Source organism: Pseudorca crassidens, chromosome 4 (genome assembly GCF_039906515.1).
Source record: "Pseudorca crassidens isolate mPseCra1 chromosome 4, mPseCra1.hap1, whole genome shotgun sequence".
Lineage (NCBI taxonomy): Eukaryota > Metazoa > Chordata > Mammalia > Artiodactyla > Delphinidae > Pseudorca > Pseudorca crassidens.
The window spans coordinates 36,598,622-36,614,423 of NC_090299.1; the positions used below are offsets into that span (position 1 = coordinate 36,598,622).

At 47.6% G+C, this 15,802-nt stretch overlaps 1 protein-coding gene across 1 annotated transcript in view; it reads right to left on the minus strand.

The window, feature by feature from the left end:
* STK32B (serine/threonine kinase 32B) overlaps positions 1–15,802 on the minus strand; it is a 340,079-nt gene that overhangs the window by 78,277 nt on the left and 246,000 nt on the right. The gene's annotated exons all lie outside the window — the stretch shown is intronic.

The following is a 15,802-nucleotide window of genomic DNA, read 5'->3' on the forward strand; positions in this document are numbered from 1 at the left end:
GTTAAGCGCCACTGCACAGCATATGGAAAACAATAAAAGTGTATAAGAAGGATAGGGTGCTTGCCCACGCCCTGCAGGGACCGCAGGACAGCCTGTGATGATAGATAAAGCTTTAAAGCCCTTCACACATGAACTCTACGCCTGCCTGGGTCTCAGTTTTCCTCATCTGTAAAATGGGGATGAAACGAAATAATGAATGTAAAGGACCTAGCTCAGTTCCTAGCATAGAGTAGGTGCTCCAAAAATGGTGACGCTTTCCTCCACTTTGACCCACCCCTACTTAGCAGGGAGTTTAGAGGGAACAGTATGGGGCAGAAACCGACCCTGAAAATGATTATGACCATCCTTCACATGTACACAGTTGTACAGTTCACAAAACCCCTTCCCATACTGTAATTCGTTTAACCCACATGAATGCTCTGCAGAACAAGCATTATCTTCTTTTCATGGGCAAGGAAGCTGAAGCCATAGAGAGGTGAAGTGACTTCCCATGGTCAGAGTTAAAAGTGGCAGCAGAGGGATATGAACCCAGCTCTCCTGATGCCCAATGCTCTTTCCATTTCCTGGGTGGGGCAGACACCCAGTCCTCGTGTCCGTGCGCACGCTGTTCCCTGGCCTGGAGCTCTCCAATCGCCTCCTGGTCAGCCCCTTGCATCTGGTTGCCCTTGCTCAGCCGCCACTGCCTCTGAGAAGCTCTCCTTGAAGTCCTGGATGGTCCCGGTCCCTGTTCTGCATTTTCTTGTTCCCTGAACTTCGCGGGCTGTGACCACAGCCAGTGTGTATGTGTGTGTGATTATCTGAATGATGTTCTTCTTTCCCAAGAGGCTCTGAGTTCCATCGAAGCAGGGCCCACCTCTAGATCAGCAACCTGGCACGGTGCTGAGCACAGACTGGGCTTTTGACAACTATTGATTAAGTTTCTACATCTATAAACTTGTCCCAAGGCAGTGGGTAAATGTTGGCCAGAACCCTAACGTCTGAGTCCAAAGGTCCCAAGGGAGAACCAGGCCAATTAGTGTCAGGTCCTGGCAGGGCGTGGTCCAGGCAGGGGATCCCCCCAACTCTCCCGGCTTCCCCAGAGACCACGGCTTAGCTCTCGCTTTATTTCACTCAATTCCTGCAGCTTGCAAACTGCCACAGTCATTCGGTCCTGCATTCCCCCCTTGGATTCAGTAATCGGGTGGGTTCCACGTGGCGGAGCCTAAGAAGTGCTGTGACTCTTCAGGAGCTCCGTGGTCCCTCCCACAGCTCCCAGTTCTTTGCTTTTCCATTAAGATGCTCAGACATAGGCCTCATGTTCTTAATCTTACTTTCTGAGGAAAACACTGGAAAGAGACTCCATGTCAAGGTCTTCTTCTATTCATGTGATTCCTACTGGAATCGAAGAACACTGGGCAGGAGGACGCCTGACCACCCTCAGGAATAACCTGTCATTTTCCAGACCAACAGACTGACGTTCAGGAGAGGTGAGTCATTTCCTTGGGTCAATGGGTAAGTTAGCCTCAGGGCTGGGGTGTGAATTATGCATTCCTGACTATTGTAACCTTCTTAACTGCCTGGATCTTCCTGAGTCAGTGAGAAAGGTATTGAATAGCTAAAAAGGAGCTAGGAAATAATTTTGTTTCTCCCTCCCTTTTTACAGACGAGGCAAATGAGTCTCGGAAAGGTTCAATGACTTGCGCTAAATTACAAATACGTCCTTACAAATCTGCGATCAGGTCTGGCTTGATCTTTCGCCATGGCCAGTGCCCTTTCTATCGCCAAGAATTTGTTTTCCCGCTTCTACTACCTTCCTCCCACCCCCTCTCTCCAGACCACTGTTTACCTCCCCCTCGGCTTCCTCACCACCTGACATTTTACGTACTGACTTGTTTTCGTGGTCTCCGTCTCCAGACTGGGCTATAAACCCCATGACGGCAGGGATGATTCCCCCCATCGCTGTACCACCAGGACCTAGAACGCTATCTGCCATAAAGAACACACTCAGTAAACAGTTGTTTGGATACTTGAGTGGGTGAAGGCCCAGCATTCAGGACTGCCTGCCCCCATGATTCCTCTTCATCTGTTTCTCAGGGTTGGTCCACAGTCTTCCAGCTCCAGAAACTAGGGTTCTTTGAGTAATACAGCAACTCAGGCCCCACCCTAGACCAGCCACAGCCTCAGATGCTGTGAACCAGGCCTGGGAACCTGCATTTTGACAAGCTCCAGTGGGATTTTGATGCCTCTTGGCGTTTGAGAGGCCTGCTCTGCTTAAGGGGCAAGACAGATATCTGAGCTGGTTCACAGTGGGAGGCTGAATTCAGGAGAGGAATTGCCCAGAATTCTTAGTCTCCAATCCCTGGCGTGTAGGTGTCTTTCACTAAAACATGGGGTCCAGGTAACGGGCTCTGATTCCTTTGGGAATAAGTTAGGAGGATTGTGTTATAGCTGCTGAGTCCCGTGGGCCCCCTTAGGGGCAGGCCTGCTCAGTTTGATTGGTGTGATGGGGGGATGGAGAGAGGGGAGAATCACCTTTTGACTCACAGCGTGGATCTGTGTGCCGAAGTGAGCAGAGCAGGCTCTATTTTAGTGGGTTCTAAAGCAACCAGACATGGCAGGTACTGATCAGCCGGCAAAGGAGAGAAGAAAACAGCCCCTCACACCCACCCACCCGAGGCTGAAGGCAGGGCCCAGATTGGAACCACAGAAGGAGGGATTTCCCTTCTCTGATTTTTCTAGGAATGAGGGAGGCCTGGTTAGAAAGTAGAGTCTATGTGAAGCATTACAGTGAATTAATATTTTAAAGAGTTGCTATTTTTAGGGCCCGATCTCTCTGATATTTCATCCAAGGGAGCACGCTGCCAAAATGTGTAAGAGTCACCGAGTCCCAGCCTGGGACCTTAAGTGTATCTGAAACAAACTAGCCCTGGGTCTTGTAACCTTGCTGAGACTCAGTTTCCTTATCTGTAAAGTGGGATAATCATCACGTCCACCTCCAAGGGTTGTTCTGAGGATTCAGTGCAATGATGTAAACAAAAGAATTAGCCTAGGCTTGTTGTGAAGTCTCAGTTAATACGTCAAAAAATTTTAATTGCTTAATTATAAATAAATCTTGGTTTGGAGAAGGGAAGTGACACGGAAAGCAGCAGAACTGAGACCAGGATGGAAAGCTGGGGTCTTTTTGCTGCAAGTTGTTGAGAATTAACATCTTGGGGCAGCCTCAGGAGGAGGACCACGGACAGGGACTGAGGGGCCCTCTGTCACATCTCCCTCTGTTCCTTCCACCCGAGGGAAAGCAAGACACAGCTGAGAGGGAAGCTTAATAAGATCTGAACGGTGGGAGGGGGGGGCCCTGCATGTTCATTTTGTACTGGACCCCTCTAATTATGTAGCTAGTCCTGCTTTTACCTCTAATCATGTAATTCTTAGCTTATTCTGCAGACTCAGAGAAGTCAAGCAGCCTGCTCACAGTACAAAGGTCGTTGTGTCATCATCACCGTCATCATCACCATTGTCGTCATCGTCACCAGCACCACTGTCACCACCACTGATGTCACCATCACCATCATCATCACCATCATCATCCCCACTAGCCTACCCTGCCCCCCAGCTCTCTGTCCCGTCACCCAGGATACATCTGCACAACGATAACACAATGTGAATGACTACATGTGTCACCTGTTTGCTTTTCACTCCTTGTCTCTCCCTATTGGAGCGTAATCTCCAAGAGAGTTAAGAACCTGCCTGAGTTTTGTCCACCCTGTTTCAAGGAGAGAGCAGTGCCTGGCACATAGTAAGCTCCGAATACACTGTGGAAGGAACGGATGATTTCCCAAGTTTCCATGGCCAGAAACTGCCGTTACTTTACATCCTTTATCTTAATTAATCTTTCCAACTACCCCTCTGGAAGGACAATTATTCCCATTTGATGGACGAGGAAGCTAAAACAGAGAGTTTAAGTCCCTGTATATACACACAGAGAGGGAGAGGGGCTGGGACAGGATTTCTGTGAAGTCATCCTCATCTTAAACATGAGGCTTTTCTCTACATAACATCTATTCACAAAATTAGACAGAGCATTAGGACAGTTCCTGTACGTCTCCCAAGCAACACCCTTTTATTTCATAGCGTAATTTCAGCACAGAAGTTTGGCCTTTTGTGTTTCTCTGGGTAGCGTTGGAGAAGTTTGGGAGTGGGGCTGGGAGGGAAGCGAGGACCCTGGATTAAAAGTAAGGGGTTGCTCTGATGCAGCCCACTGTGTTCCATTTTCTTTTTTATCTGTTGAGCGAAGAGATAATGAAATAGCTCTCAGCCAGCTGCGGGATAGGTCTGGTTAGGGGCAGCTTCGCCAGAATAATAAACATATTAAATCGTCCCCAGGACAGAAGCAGTGGGCTTGGCAGGTGCCCTGTGCACTGGATGTGGCCCTGAGATTCCGGCGGCCTCACGTGTGCATGCTTTCATCACGTCCTGTCTCAGACAATGGCGGCTCCAGCTGTAATCCTGGCAATACTGATGCCAGCAGCCCCTGGGCCACGATCCTCACTGTTCTTAGTAACGGAGTCCCCTCCACTAAGATCCTAATTCATCACGTGCACAAGGAGGAGAATACCTGTGCCCTGCCTCCTTGGAGGAAAAGACCTCAGGTAGCTGGCTTTAGGCGGGGCTGGGATCTAGGGGTTGTACTTGCTTGAGGCCCCAAGGACGCACCAGAGGGACCGTTGGCCATCAGTATAGTCTGCTTGGGCTGCCATAACAACATACCACAGATGGGGCAGGGAGGATGGAGGGCTTAAAAATCAGAAATTTATTTTCTCATATTCCTGGGGGCTAAAAGTCCAAGATCAAGGAGCGCTATGAAGCCTAATGTGATAACATGAAAACAGGACACCCAATGCCGCAGGAAGACAAAGGAGGCATCGAAGCTGAGAGGACTGGGGGTGAAGGGTCCTGGGGAGACTTGGTTGGGGGGTGTCAGGACACACTCCAGCCAAGCTGAGGGCCTTCGGTCTAGTCTAATTGCAGTGTGAGGGTCCTGCAGGGGTGTAACAGAGGACAAACCTGACTCCACGTTGGATCTATTCCTTTAGCTCTAACCCCTGTGCTCTGTTGCCGGTGCTTAGTCACGCTGGCTTTGCCCCTTTATAAAAGAATGTTGCCTATAGCCTGAAATATACACGATAGCCCATTCTCAAAGCTCTGAACTTTAAAGGTTTAACACTTTCCCATTCATATAGAGATAAAAAGTTGCAGAACAGAGAATAACATTTGTCTTGCAGGCTTAGAGGAACCTTGTGACCAGACGTATGTGGACAGCTGCGAGAACAAAGGATTCCAGCACCAAGAAGTTGCAACAAACAGCCATACGCCCTCCCCTTTCGGTATAAAAGAAGCCTGAATTCTAACTTGGGGAAGATGATTCTTTCGAACACTAGTCCACCGTCTTCTTGGTCTGCTGGCTTTCTGAATAAAGTCACTATTCTTTTCCCCAACAACTCATCTCTTGATTTATTGGCCTGTCCTGCAGCGAGCAGTATGAGCTTGGACTTGGTTACAGGGGTTTCCACTGAGGGAGTGACATGGTCTGATTTACGTTTGTAGAAGATGGTTTAACATTTTCCAGTAAACATGGGGAATTGACAAGATGCATTTGGACCACTAGAACGCAAGCTCCAGGTGGACAAGGACGGCTGTGTTTCTGCTCATTACGTTGGAAGAGTGCCTGGCACAGGGTAAGGGATCAGCAAGTATTTATTCAGTGACTGAATGAGTCCCCCGGCAAGACAAGGAATAAAACCAGTATGAACCCACTGGGACAAAGAGATCAGGACAATTTATACCAAAGGATGAGCTGTCATCACATGTTTAAAAAGCAAAGCAGACGGAGGAGCCGATCGAATGGGCTGGAGGACGCTCTGATGTCCGGGCTCCCATAGGGGAGCCCAGCAAGCCGGTCACTCACAGAACCTTGGAGGATCTCCAGCCGTAGAAGGACCGGGAGCCATTGAAGATGGGCTGTGCTGGGGGCTGGATAGCTGACACTCTGCCCCTAGGGTGTTGAACCCACAAATCCACTCCCAGCCCCATGATGCTGGGTCACTCACAGGGAAGGGTGGACGTGAGCACAGGGCTGAAACAGGGAGGGTAATAAACAAAAGTCTGATTCATAAATGGTGTCCTGTCCTGCAGCCACAACCTCAGCAGCCAGGCCAGGGTCAACACCATTCATGAGACTGAGGAGGCCCCAGGGCTACTGCCTGGGCATCCTGTGGAGGAAGCTCTCCACCAGCTCTCACTGTATGAAGCTCCACTGTGGGGCCCTCCATGCCCAAGACCCACCAACCAGCTTTTAACTGCCTCCTTCTTCAATATCAGTGAACAGTTATGCATGACCAGTGGCCATTTGAGAGAAATCTTCAAAATGAAAAGCAGAGATAAAATAAAAATATCAAAGGACCTCAGAGGAAACAGAAATAAATTCAGGGAAGAGGAAACTTCAAAATAACTATTATTAATATCCTCAGAGAGGTAGGAGGAGATACTGTGCCCATAAAACACAACAGGGCACAATGAAAAAGGAACCGTCAGAGGAGGAGAAAGAGCTCTGGGAAATCGAATATCTGACAACTAAAAAAAAAAAAGAATCAATAGACAGGTTTGGAGGATGAAGCCAGGGAAATTTCTCAGAAACTAGAATGAAAAGTCTCACAGATGGAGAATAAGAAAAAAAAATTAAAACACAGGGGATCATTCTAGCAAGTCCAACATCCAAATAATTTAGGAGCACAGGAAGGTCCCATGTGAGCGGAGGGAGTGTGGCCAATGAGGCTGGGCCAGCAGGTGGAGGAGGTGGCAGGGTATGAAAAGTAGGCTGCGGGGCGGGGGGGGGGAGCCTGGAGTTTCAGGAAGTGTGGTTGCGAGGACCATAGTGGGTGGGCGGTAGTTTTAGTACACACTCAGCCTCATTCTGTCGCACTGGAGCACAGAATGAGAAATTCTCCTTCAGTCCTTCTAATTAGGTCAAAGAGGTGTCTTGGTTTGATTCTTTTATCTCTTTAACATCAGCCACTTGCTAATATCCCTTTTCACAAAGAGAAAGCAGATGGCAGGATGAGCACCTTGGACAATGGGATCTAGCGAGCCCTTAATAACATCATTTTGATTTCACTATGTTTGTTTTCATGGCCACCTATATTTACCACAAACAGCACCGTTTCCTCTTTCAAGGACTAACGTAGAGTGTCTTTCTGAAACAAATTTATCTTAGCAAAAGCGAATTGAGTTTGAATGCTATTTAAACAATAGTATAGGTAGGAAGCAGATACGGCGAAAATCATAAAGGTAGAGTATGTGTTTCCTAGGGCTGCTGTAACAAATCATCACAAGCTGAATGATTGAAAACAACAGAAATTTATTCTCTCACAGTTCTGGAGCCAGAAGTCCAAAATCAAGGTGTCAGCAGGGCCAGGCTACCTCTTGAGGCTCTAGGGAAGGGTCCTTTCTTGTCTCTAGTTTCTAGTGGCTCCAGTGTTCCCTGGCTTCTGCATCACTCCAGTTCCTGCCTCTGTCTTCATGGCTTTCTCTCCTCTGTGTCTCTGTGTGTCCTTTTCTGTGTCGTAGGACACAGTCTTTGGATTTAGGGAATTTAATGGTTAATTTTATGTGTTAACTTGACTGAGCCATGAGGTGCCCAGATATTCGGTTAAACATTATTTCTAAGTGTTTCTGTGAGGGTGTTTCTGGATGAGAGTAACATTTATTGTTGTTTTTTTTTCAGTTTTTGTGTTTTTTTTGGCTGCACCACATGGCATGCGGAACTTCCCTCCTGCGAACGGATCGAACCTGTGCCCCCTGCAGTGGAAGCATGGAATCTTAACCACTGGATCACCAGGGAAGTCGAGAATAACATTTAAATTGGTGGACTGAGTAAGGCAGATTGCCCTCTGCAGAGTGGGTGAGCCTGATCTAATCGGTCGAAGGCCTGACTAGGACAAAGAGTAACCTCCCCTAAGCAAGGGGGAATGCTGCCGGCAAGATGATCTTCACACTTGGATTGTAAGGTCAGCTCTTTCCTGGGTCTCCAACCTGACGGCACACGCAGCAAATTTTGCACTTGCCAACCTCCGTAATTGCATGAGCCAATTCCTTAAAATAAAGCTCTCTGTCTTAGAGAGAGAGACAGAGAAGGGAGGGAAGGGTATATACAGATGTAGATATAGATGTGTAGATATATCTTACTGATTCTGTTTCTCTGAAGAGCCCTAATAGTGGAGGAAATGGATAGATCTGGGATGTTCTTTCAACTTTGGGGGTTTGGGATGTTGGTGAATTGGAAAGCTCTTGGATATCTGGCTTGAGCACTTGCCACTGTCCACCACCTTCTTGAAGCTCCTTCCCATGAGTGTTGGTGTGTGCTGGCTGAGTTCTCTCACCTCTGTTCTTCTCATTCCTTTGCTACTTCTCTTCCGGCTGCTCTCAAAGTGTGGGAATTTGGGTAAAGTCTTGCCCTGGCCCTCTGAGTTTCTTTTTAAACGTTTTCTCTACCATTCCATGAATCTTCTTTTCTCTTATGGTCTTGAACTTTCAACCTCCAAAGTTTAACTCTTATTAACTTATTAAATCATTAAATTAATCTATGGCATCTCTGAGCAGACGTCTGCTAAACAGCACATATCCTTCACATCTGGAGTGTGAGAACTTTGAGGAATAAAATAAGAGTAAAGCTAGAGACCAACATGCTATCTTTATTACTGGTAGAGCTTAAGCTGGAGGATGAGGCTTAGCAGGAGGGCCCAAAGGGCCTGGGAATCAGAATATTTGCCCACTCAGTCTTGGGTAACTCAACCAAGGAAGGTCCCTCCACATGGAGAAGATCTGCTCAGTTAAACGTGTAGCACAGAGAACAGAACACGTGCTCTGTGGGCAGAGCTGAGCAGGCCCCGGCCAGTAAGTCTTTCCAAGTTACTAATCAGATGAGTCACTCTACATTAGCACTGAGGGGCTCAGAGAGGCCAAGAGTTACAATGAGTGCCCTTCAGAGGCAGAACATCAGGAGTGAGGAAAGACCATGTCCACCAATGCCTCTGATGCCAGTCATCTGTCCAGACTGACATGGTTGTCCCTGCCTGCCCAGCTGCTGTCTCCAACAATCTCAGCTGGCATTGGTTAAAATTCCAGATCCATCCATAGACCAGCCACCCTAGTGGGAATTGTGAATGGATGGTGTGATGGTAACTCTACTGCATCAATTTGACTGAGCCACAGGGTGCCCAGATGTTTGGTCAAACGTTTTTCTGGGTGTATCTGTGAGGATTCTTTGGATGCGATTAACATTTGAATCAGTAGACTGAGTAAAGCAGATTGCCCTCCCCAGTTTGGGTGGGCCTCATCCATCAGTTTAAGGCCTGAGTAGAACAAAAAGTCTGACCCTTCCCCTTGGAGGAGAGAATTGTTTCCCGCTTGCCTTTGACCTTGAAGTGAAATATCAGCTCCTCCTGGGTCTCAAGCCACCTGGCCCTTGGACTGGAACTACCATCGGCTCTCCCGGGTCTTCACCTTGAGGACTCACCTGTGGATCTTGGCACTTGTTCACCTCTGTAATGTAGTGAGCCAGTTCCATAGGCAGATGGTCCCTTGCTTATGATGGTTCAACTTAATGATTTTTCGACTTTACAACAGTGCAAAAGCAATTTGCATTCAGTAGAAAGCATACTTCGAATTTTGAATTTTCATCTTTTCCCAGCCGCATAATATGCAGTGTCATGATGCAGTGGCTGCAGATCCGTCAGTCACATGATCACGAGGGTGAACAACTGATATACTTACAACCATTCCGTACCCAGACAACCATTCTGTTTTTCACTTCAGTACACTATTCAATAAATTACTTGAGACAGTCAACACTTAACTATAAAGTAAGCTTTGTGTTGGGTGATTTTGCCCAATGGCAGGTTAATGTAAGTGTTCTGAGCATGTTTAAGGCAGGCTAGGCTAAGCTATAATGTTTGGTAGGTTAGGTGTATTAAATGCATTTTTTTTGTGTGTGTGTGTGGTATGCGGGCCTCTCACTGTTGTGGCCTCTCCCGTTGCGGAGCACAGGCTCCGGACGCGTAGGCTCAGCGGCCATGGCTCATGGGCCCAGCCGCTCCACGGCATGTGGGATCTTCCCAGACCGGGGCACGAACCCGTGTCCCCTGCATCGGCAGGCGGACTCTCAACCACTGCGCCACCAGGGAAGCCCTAAATGCATTTTTGACTTACAATATTTTTAACTTACAATGGGTTTATCAGGAAGTAACCCCACTGTAAGTCGAGGGAAATATGTATATCTATCCCGTTGGTTCTATTTCTCTGGAGAACCCTAACAAATATGGATGTGCAAGCTATATCCATGAGGACTCATCTTGTTTCTGTTTTCTGAGTGACTCCTACTCATGCTTTAAGTCACAGCTGCAAAGTTGTCTCCCTCTAGAAAGCTCTTCCTGGCTCCACAGGCTGACCCCGCTGCTGCCGCACTCACATCTCTCAGTTGGCGTGAACAAAACGCTTGACTCCTAGACAGCATCCAGTTAATCCTTGTCGACCTCAAGCAAGCAACATGAGGATTCACCACTAGGTCCATGGGTCTTGTGTCTTGACGCGCCTCCACCGCTGCTGAACCCAATCTTAAACTTTACTGGGCTTATGGCAGAAAACTCAGCTTCCATGCTCTGTAGCATGAAATGCCTTGCAAAAATCAATCTGAATTCAGGAAAAAAGTACACATGTGTGTTGGAGAGGAAGAGCTGGGAATATTAGTTTGGTAGAATCCCCTTTCTCCTGCTGAGGCCTTGAGCTCAAAGTGTGTAGATGCAGTTATTATTGTAAAGGTAGGGATTAAGCTGAAATCTTAATCTTAAATAGTCCACTGACCCAGAAAAAGATGAAAGCTGTCATCTTCTCCTTTTTAAACACTCTGAATTTTTTGGTCAACTATAGGACAATTGCCTCGGTAGGATGCCAATACAGAATAGCAATGACGATGTCTAGAATGCAGAACGAAAGCTAAGGGGTGCTGGATACCACGAGTCCTGGCCCAATGGAAGCTTCAAGGCTCCAGCAGAAAGAATGGATGGCATCATGGTGTCTTCAGTAAATTAACAAGTCCATGCACAACCCGGCTAGGCAGGGGAGGCAGGAACCAGGGAGTACCAGGGCTGTGGCACCCTCTGCTTCCACATTTTCTGTTCTCTTGCTGGTTATCCTGGTCCCCAATCCTTTGTCTGTATTTCCTCAGATGTAAGCCCTTCTCACTACTGGTGCTCATCTCTCTGTCATGGGGTTAGTCAACTATTGGCTAATTTTCTTGTGCTCTCATTCTGGACCATCTGCTTTATCTGTATTATTTGCCTGTCTGCAGGGATGAGTAGGGTCAACTCAAGTGCAGCCCACATCCTGACCTGTTGCCAGGGGTGGAGAGAAGTGGCTTCTGCCTCCAGCAGGACATCTCTGTGACCATCTGGGTGTGTCCTGCACCGGGGGGGCTCTCATTCCCACCGTGCCACCTCCTGCGACACTGCCCCTCCCTGGTCTCCCTGCCCCAAGTTCCATAGGCTGGAATCTTGGACAGTCGCGCAAGAGAATATATTTATTTATATCCACTTTATTCCAAAAAGGTTTATAAAGTGGCTTACACAACACATATATTACCACTGGGTTTTAAAATAAATAATAACTGATAATGTGAGGGAAACAGAATTCAAGCCCTATGAAAACTGCACCATTGGTCTATACAGTACTCTTGTATGAATTGGAAAAAGACACCCCCTCTAGACAGAGGTCAACCTATGTCTCAGGCACAAATCTTGTTTTGGTAAATAAAGTTATATTGGAATGCAGTCACCCCCAGTCATTGGTGCATTGTCTATTATTGCTTTCACACTGTGATGGCGGAGCTGAGCAATGAGACAAAGACCTTATGACCCACAAGCGTAAAATATTCACTCACTGGCCCTGTAGGTAAAACGTATGCACAGTGAGCTGAGCACAGCCAGGGCTGGATTCCAGCTCCCCTCTCTCCTCTGCTGCCCTACCTTGTTGTTGTCTTCATAATAACCTTGCAAGGGACTTAAGACAAGAGACAGACTCAAGAATGACAAAAGCTTAGCTAAACCCCGGACAGGTTCCTCTGAACCCCCTTTCTGATCAGACCTCATCTTGGGGTCTTGTCTTTGGCCTGCCAAGTTTGATTTTAGGAAGAACACTGCTGCTACATCAGTTTAGTGAGAATTCCCCTACTCTTGATGTCTCCTTCTAGTAAGTTTTCATCTGCTGAACTTCCATTCTGCTCCTTGGCTAGAAATCTCCACTTGTCTTTGCTGTGTTTGGACCTGAGCCTGATCTGTCTTCTCTATGGCAACGGGCTTGACCCCTTTGCAGTAGTCCTGAGTAAAGTCTTCCTTACCATTTTAGCGAGTGTCAGGATAATCTTTTCTTTAACAGAAGTGACTATCTCGCCTGAAGTGCCACGGTCAGTCAGTGATGGCATCAGGGCTCCAGTCCAGGCTCTGTGGCAGCCAGTCCAGCAACTCTGGTCTGTGGCCCCTGCCTCTCCAACTAGGCATCCAAGCTCAGACGCTGCTTGCACACGCTGAACTCTGGATTTGAGCTTGGGGACCCTTTTGCTTGAATAAAACATTTCTCACCCCGGAAGTATAAACAAACCTCTGATTCATAGTCTTGATCACCATCTTTACCCACTGATGCCATTAGTCACTCTTCAGGATTAAACTCTCTCAAAAGGGCTGTCAAAGAGTTCATTCATTCACTGGTTTGTTCATTCAAAAACATGGCGCTCCTGCAACATGGCAGGCACTGAGTCAGCCAGTGAGAATCCCACAGCGAACACGAAGACATCCACAAGAGCCTTACCACTGGTGAACTGCTTAAATCAACTCTGTTCAATGTACTTGCTCATAGCTTCATAGACCATCTTGGTCCACATCTGGGAAATGCACCTAACAGGATCACGATTGAGATATTCATGTTGCCTGAGAACTGGCCACCAGGTCCAAGAAGTGGATGCAAAGAGTTGACACAGTTGGTCCATCCTTCAGCTGCCACTGCACCCCAAACCCTCATATAGGACGACTGGTGAGGGTAGAGAGTGAGAATCATTGGGCATGACTTGCCAGCTTGGAGAAGGAAGCGCATGAACACGGAAGAGTTGCACCCACCCAAGAGAGGGGGTAAGAGACCCACAGCAGTGATCAGAGCTGCCTGCAAGACCTGATGAATGGCATTTTATCCACTGTCTGCTCAGGCAGCGAGCCTGCTGCTTGCCCTTGTGCTGACCTGAACAGTGGAAGAAAGAATGAGAGTGAGAGATATAGACTGATTAGCTGGATTTAGGTTCGGCCCCTAGATAACTGTGGCTTGACAAAAGAAAGAAGTTTATTTCTCCCCCATGTGGAAATCTAGAGGTAGGCACCTGAGAGCTGGCACAGCAGCTGGGTACCACCAAGTCTTTGGGGAACCAGGTTGTTTCCACCTCCCCACTCTAACATCACTGGGGTGTGGATTCTCACCCCCTAGGACGGAGCTCCAGGCACCATGTCTCCATCCAAACAGCCAGATGGAAAAAGGGTGGAGGAAGAGGCAAAGAATAAGTATCAACCTGCTCATCAGAAGGTTCCTGGAAGTTGCCTTTGGAATTTCTGCTCGCATCTCATAGGCTAGCACCCGGTCCCACGATCATAGCTAATGCAAGGGAGGCAGGCAACATGGTGTCTATTCTGGACAGCATGCCCAGATACAATTTAATACTAGGGGCCAGAATTTAATACTATGGGAAGAACACCTACTGGGGACAATTTACCATTTTGCCACAGCAGGAAAGAGGAAGAGAATAGCAGGAGGGCAGCCCTCTCCCTTCCAGCATCTGACACAGCAAGGATGCGTGAGTCTCCTGTGCAGAGTCCCCAGGCAAGGGGACACCAGCAGCGTCCCCTTTGGGGGTGTCCTTCAGAGGATAGGAATTGAAGGGGGATGGAAAAAGGAAGGTCTGCTCTGAAACTCCCATGTCAGGGGGTCCCTGCCAGGCCCACTTAAGAATGCACTCATGCCCATGAGAGACGAGGCCATGTGCCACCAGGACCGCCTGGGTTCACCTCCTATTTGACCTCTGGATTTGAGCTTGGGGACCCCTTTGCTTGAATAAAACATTTCTCACCCCAGAAGTATAAACAAACCTCTGATTCATAGTCTTGATCACCATCTTTACCCACTGATGCCATTAGTCACTCTTCAGGATTAAACTCTCTCAAAAGGGCTGTCAAAGAGTTCATTCATTCACTGGTTTGTTCATTCAAAAACATGGCGCTCCTGCAACATGGCAGGCACTGAGTCAGCCAGTGAGAATCCCACAGCGAACATGAAGACATCCACAAGAGCCTTACCACTGGTGAACTGCTTAAATCAACTCTGTTCAATGTACTTGCTCATAGCTTCATAGACCATCTTGGCCCACAGCTGGGAAATGCACCTAATGGCCCACATCTGGGAAATGCACGCTGTACCTCTCTGCCTGTTTCCTCATTTATAAATTGGGAATAATAATAGGCCTAATTCAGGACATTGTTGTGAGCATTAAGTGAGTTATTGAATGCAAACACCTTAGAACCAGACCCAGCAAGTGGTAAGTTTGCTGTGGTTTTATTCAGACATCTCCATGTAGAGAGCGTCCATGGCTGGTCAGCCAACAGCAAAAGGACTAACATGGCTGGTTATTCAAGTCCCTTTTTAATCTTTCTCTTCTTTGACCTGACACACCAGAGAAGTGAGAGACCCAGAAAAGGGGGGACTTGGGGGTGGGTATCTCCACACTCACATGCCAAGGGGAGAAACGGAAAAGGAAGAAGGCAGATAAGCACCTCCCCACCTCAGCGTCCATAGCCACACCTGGACAGTGACTGGGGAGGGGAAAGCTCTGGATCTTATATGAGATTAGGGTTTCCAAGTGGACTAGATTGGACTTTTGATTAACAAAGTTTCCTGGGATGTGATGGAATCTACCCCAAATGGGATCCGCTATCCAACAGAGAGAGAACATTCACCACTGTACAACTGAACCAGAATTAGAGAAAAATAAAGACGATTTGATTTAAATAGCCCAACAAGCAGAAATAACATAATAAACTGGTTATGTTCGCATTTCCTTCCTACAAGTTGACTTGTACTTGGCCAAGCACAACAGCCCCATGGGTGGTTCAAGGGTGTTGCTATAGACAAGCCCGAGGAAGTTTCAGTGTTGGTGCAGGGGAGCTGCTAGCCCCCTGGCCTGGTGCTCTGTCCCTGTATGCGTCCTCTCTCCAGCATCCTGTTCAGTGGTCCTCCATTGAAATGGGCTCAGGGAAAGGCAACTACTCACTGCCTGGTGAGGCTGTTGGCCACAGGCTGGACAGCTCCAAATCCTTTATGTGATGGAGAATCCAACCAGCCTCCCCACCACATCTGCCCCTTTGTGCCAATTCTGCCCTCTGGGGCCACACAACTTAAGTATCTTTCCTCTTCCATTTGACAAATCAAAAGGCATAAAGAGCTACCCCAGAGCTGCCCCAGAGCATTTCTGCATCATGGTGGGGTGAAGAGCCTTTCACTGGGCATTGACAAAGGAATCGTCAATGTCTTATTAAAAAAAAAAAAAAAAAACACCCATGTGTCACATTTCTCTTTTTGCTTAGTTCTAGGGAGAAATATGAGTTCTTTCCATGTGATAAGGGTGTTTTCTTCTGAAGTTAAAAGCTAAACGTAGACTGGAGGAAAAGGGCAGGGACACTGAGATCTG